This window comes from Meleagris gallopavo, chromosome 17, assembly GCF_905368555.1.
Source record: "Meleagris gallopavo chromosome 17, MGAL_WU_HG_1.1, whole genome shotgun sequence".
Lineage (NCBI taxonomy): Eukaryota > Metazoa > Chordata > Aves > Galliformes > Phasianidae > Meleagris > Meleagris gallopavo.
Window position 1 is genome coordinate 8,283,722 of NC_139420.1, and position 5,729 is coordinate 8,289,450.

General features: G+C 41.0%; 1 long non-coding RNA gene across 1 annotated transcript; it reads left to right on the top strand.

The window, feature by feature from the left end:
* The first annotated feature begins 585 nt into the window (after positions 1–585).
* On the top strand, positions 586–5,447 carry LOC116217271 (uncharacterized). The gene is made up of 4 exons (XR_014887015.1): positions 586–2,095; positions 2,211–2,541; positions 3,288–3,424; positions 5,197–5,447. It is a non-coding gene; the product is annotated as an uncharacterized LOC116217271 (long non-coding RNA).
* Positions 5,448–5,729: the final 282 nt, after the last annotated feature.

The following is a 5,729-nucleotide window of genomic DNA, read 5'->3' on the forward strand; positions in this document are numbered from 1 at the left end:
CAGTGCATCAACTGCAAAGGCAGCATCAACTGCTGTGTTATCTGAAGACAAATGGAAAAGTAGCTGCAAAGAATATGAAAATATTCTTAACGTATTTGATGAAACATGAAAAGAGATGATACTTCCAAATCCAAAGAATCTGCTGGGGAAAATGAAAAGAGGAGGAGGAGAATATTTTGTCTGATTCAGCCATGTACTTAAATATAATTCCAGTTGATTTCAGTGAAGATAGCAAAGATTATCATCAGCTTCTGTTTGTCCATCAGTTTACTCTGTAAACTCCAAAGCTTTACAGAGGCATTTCTGCAGGTAGAATTTCCCTTGAAAACAGGTGCTTTAGAATGAACAGACTTCGCTTCCTTAGCACTGGCAACTCAAAAGTTTACAGTTGCCTGCTGAAAAATGCCAAACAAAAATGGAAATGTACGTGCTGATTAAAACAGAAATCAGCCCCAGTGAAATATGTGGGAAAATGAGTGCCTACGAAGAAGAGGACGGAGTGTGGTAGGGTGTGTAAATAAAAAGGGCAATGGAACATGAGGTTTTGGTAACAAATCAATCCGAATAAACAGGAACAAGCTATGATTTTGAAATTGTTCTGCATTAATCTGGAATTAGTACTAAATTTCTCCCTTCAATTTTCATGGCTGTGGCATATAGATTAGCATTGGAGAGCTAATCTACAATCATCAGCAACATAAATTCCAGAAATGAAATCATAAAAGGAGGTTCTACTTAGCGATACTTGTCTTTGTGTGATCCCTGGAACAGTGCCTTTATTGGGAATATCCTTTTCTTGGGCAGTTCTCCCCCATTCTCTGTGGTTGGTGTTATTCCTGCAAGGAGATCCTGCTTTTCATATTGAGTGCATAGAAATTCGACTGCAGCACTCCTGCAGCTAATCAAGAGCAATAGGGGAAGCCACCTGAGTTTTGTCCCAGTGGATAACACACAACTTTCATGAGTAAAATTCTGGAGAAGACCAAAAGTGCCCACTCCTGTAATCTGAGCACGGTGAGTTTTTGGAGAGCCGATTCCTCCATGTTCCCCTTTCCCTATCTGAAATTTCCTGTCTTGTAACCATTTAACAGTATGTTACTACCATCCATTATGTCCTGCCTTATTCTCTTCTAGATGAAAGAGATGTTTCTGAACTTCCTCAGTCCCTGTGACTGAATTTGAGAGTTAATGCCAATGGAATTAGCACATTGCCACTGTTGAATGGTCTCCTGTGGCTGTATAAACATCCAGGTGACACATTTCCAAAGCAGATGATGTTACTGCTGTGATACCGTTATTTCAAGAATATTTCTTAATGCCTAAATATCCCTGTAGATTTGATATTTTATCTGGTGGAGGATGATGTATTATATATATATATATGCTTAGCAAAAAGAGGTGATTTTGCTACTTCTACTTAATTTTTGCTGAATTTTGATTTACTTACTGAAGAAAAACTGTTGCGTTGGCTTGACGTGGAAGGGATTTATCCATGAGAATGGAAATGTTTTGGAGTTTATTTAAGCTGACCTCTTATTGGCAAATATATTTAAATGACAGTTCTATTAAGAGACTAAATCAGTTTCTGAAGTAGATCACCTGAAAAAGCTGGAACAGAACAAACTCCAGGAAACTGGGATCCTTCAGCCTGGGGAGAGTTTGCTGGAGAAGTCATTTCCCACACCAGCTCCTTCCATTAGCATAACTTCCATCTCTGAACAGAAACAGACTGAGGCTTAGATGCCTTTGGTACGTTGCTGGGTAAAACCTTGGTAAGATGACATTTTGTTTTAACTTTGAGGTTTGCAAACAAGTGATGAGACCAAGTTAGATGGCTGTAATCCCACTGTAGGCTCATCTTAATCTCACCTAATGCAAGTGAGAAATAGCTAAACATGAAGGTTGCTCAGAAAGTATTTTGGGTTTTTTTTTCCCCCTTCTTTCACAAAATTACTGATAATGGCTACTCTATAGAAGACTTAGTCACTCAGTACGTACAGATAACATTAATGATTTGCTTTATTACCAGTTTTCTGATCCTCCCTTCAAATGGAAGAACCTGTATTTCTGCAATTGTATTTTCATTTGTCTTCAGGTAAGGAAAAAATTCATTCAGTACATGAATTAAGTACATGAGTTAAACTAGAACCTTTAATCTAACATGTTCCCTCCCCAGTATCCCTTATTATGTGAGTTTTGCTTCTCTGCAGTCATCTTTAATCAATGAGTCAGCAGGCTTGCTCTGTGTCTGCTGGTCAGAGCCCAGAACTCAGCTGCTGAAACGTGGGAAGACAGTCTCAAGTTGAGCCCACTTAACAGGCAAAGAGAGACACATCCTGCCCCTACATTGTGAAACTGCCCCTCCTAACTGAGAAAAAATGCTTCTGGAAATAAAGGACTGCCGTTTGCAAAATTGAACCTGGAACTTTTGTGAACATTAGGACGGAAAAAGAAAAGAAAGAGGCGTTATCCATTGCAGCTCTTTGTCAAGAGAACAGCCCTGGGTTGCATTCCTCAAAGAAGACCGCTTTTTGGCACAGGGTACGGTCTGTTTCTGGATGGTTCAAGGGGTAGAAAAGAAAGTTGTGACGGAAGCAGGGAAGAGCTGCCCATAGCAGGAGTTAGTCAATACGTAGAGAATGACTCCGTGAATCATGGATGCTGTGCATGAGTTGGATATCCTAAGTGGTGGGTATGTCCTTAGTGTAAACTGAAGTGCTTTTTCTCCCTTGAGGGCTGTTAGCAGCTCTCTAAAAGCAGAGAGGAGAGCAGCTAGTAAAGTTGGTGCTTCAGAATTGCAGTGAAAGTGCTTTCATCCATGGATCAATCTTTTGTCAGCCCTAACACAACGCTGATGGCTTTAGTGTATCTCCATGTCACCACAAGGCGCTTGTTGGGAAACGAAGCCCTGAGGCTCAATAACGTGTCACCTGTCCCGTCACTCTAGTCTTATTCTGCAAGTGGGGAGAAGGACTGCTCTGCCAGCCTCAGCAGCATTTAGACTGCAGGCATGCCTCTCTTGGGAGTAATGTCTGGGCATTTGTGGAATATGATGTGTGGAAATACAGGCTTTTATTTCTGTAAATGCTTAGCTAGGTACAAAAGCTGATGGCAAGACCCCTGAGCCCAGCAAGAAGATACCAGTGGTGAAGCACACACATGCTTTCTTTTCTCCTCTGTCTTACCTTTTATGTTTCCCCTTCTTTCATTCTACCCTCACTTTCCCATACGTTTCTCCCCCATCTACCCACTTTTTCTTCCTCTCTCTTTTTTTTTTTAAACAACAGGAGTTATGGAGCCCTTCTTTCCTGGGGGTCTTCAGGAAACGTCCACACATGGCTCACAGCACCAGTGCTGAATAGGCACCAGCCTTACAACAGCTGCAGCTCTGGCCACCAGCAAAGAACACCAGTTTTAATGCCAGGTAGGATAAAGTGGTCCATCATCTGAGTCACCTAATACGCTCGAGGTTTTGTCACCTCAGATTGTAGTAATCTAGTTTTATATATACATTGAGACCTAAATATGTAGCAGAAAACTCTGTGGGGAAAATTCAGTGTTATTGCCATAGTTTATTTCCAGTTAATTGACATGTTTGGTGTCTCACCTCTGGGGTCCTCTTAAATAACTTGGGCAGCTTTGAAATATATTGGTGTATGATGTGAGCAAATTATGTCAATGGAGAGACAGAGCTAAGGTGCTAGAGAGAAAGGAAGACGAAGGGAATGGGAGAAGAGGAAGGTTAATTTCCCTCCCTGCAACTGCCAGCTTCAAGCCTGGACCCTCACTCTGATGCCCTGCTGCGAGTGGGGATCCTCACTTCCCAGGCATTCTTTGCAGATTTTCCTGGTTCTCTCTGATTGCAAGGCACTGGGAAGCCATTCATGTGCCAGTAGAGCATATGATGGGCCCAGAACTCATTTAATATTCCTGGGAATAATATGCTTTTTAAAATAGTCATAGGAATAAGAGATGAACAGATATGCCAGAGCCTTCCTTTCTGCTCTTGTCGAGACAGAATTGTTCTCTGCAGTAACACCGATTTGTGCAGAAATCATTAATACAGTATGAGCTTTGCCAATCATTCTGTAATCGTGCTGCCCTTGCACAGCTGATGTTTTTTCCCAGATATTCTAATTGCATTTTTCATTTTGATCCCTAATGATGATGGTTGTATCTCCTTGTAGCATATTAATCTCTTTGTCATCTTAGTGTTTACACCCTGCAGACACGTTCATTTCTGGAGCCACCAGTCAATTTTTTCATGCTCAGTCCATCCAGCTCCACTCCAGCTCAGCAGTGGCTGTGATAGTGAGGTGATAAGAATTAAATGGAGTTTTACAAGTTTGTTTTGCAGTAGATGATCAGAAAGAAGCCATGCCAATTCCCTGCTCAATTATATGCTGTTTTCATAAATGCATCCTATGATTATATTTGGCTTAGTTTCGCAGATGGAAACAAAAGCTTTGCATTTGCTGCAGAAAACCACGTACGCTATCTCTATAATGTAACCTCCTTAGTATTACCACATTTTATAGATGGAGATGGCTGAACATTACATTGTTCCTGAAATGATCTTTGTGGCCATGACAGCACATTTCCAAGGTCACCTTTTTCATTTCCTTTCAATCCATCTGTCTTCAGCTTTGCATGAGACAAAGGAGCATCTCTCAATGCAGAATGTACATAAGCAGGAGAAGAGAGACAGGCAGAAGTTTGGGCTCTAGCACCATTCAGTTTGCCTGTGTTCGTTAATATAATTGATCATTTTCCCCTCTTTAGACATAATTAAAAAAAAAAAAAGACCTAAAATCCTACGGTGAAATTTTCCATGGCTTTGTTTCATGGAAGCCTTTGAAATCTCAGACCATGCAGTAGCTGACTTTAACAGCAACAGCTACATAGGGAGAAGCACTGGAGCATCCAGTCTGGCCTTCTGCTTATCACATGCCACTGGATTGCCTTCAGACAAGGCCTGAAGGAGCCTGTAGCTGCAGTTAGAGAAAGGCAGTGAAATTGTCAGATTAAACTTGTGTGTTACTGACAAAGCTCAGGGAAATATCAGGTGCCCTTAGTGTGTATCTCCTGTTGTAATGGGATAGACTGGAATTAGGTGAGGTCACAGACAATAGGGCAGGCAGAATCCCATTCTGTCAACATGCTTGGCACTGATTTTTGTCCTCTCTCTCTGCACAGCATATAGGAACAAGGTGTTGTGTCACCCTGCTGTATCTGCTGGCACACTGATGAAAAAGTGCTGAGAACACATGGTAACTTCACAGCTGTTTCTATCGTTGCTGTCATCCATCCCTTTTTATGAAATGTGGAGATTCCTTCTGAAAGTAAGACTAAAATATGTACCACACATTGTAACAGTGTCTTCAAAAAGAAGCTCTGCTTTTATTCCAATGGTAGAATGTAGTGACAGAAACAAGAAAGCTGGTGGGGTTCGTAAGGGTAAATGAATTGTTTATTACCCCAGAAGCCAGTGTATTTGTTCAAAATGCTGGATTTGATACAGAAATTACCTTTTTTTCTATGAGTGTCTGGGCAATAATGTTTCCTGATTTCAGCAGCTGATCTTGTACTTTGTCAACAACAGTTACTGTGTGCTGCTTTGTGCTATCCATTTCTGATCAGAAAACATTAGCATGTTGCTTCCCTGATGCTCTCTCTTCCCCTATCATCAGTTCATTTTCTTTTATTTCCATTTTTTACCTTTGCTTTTC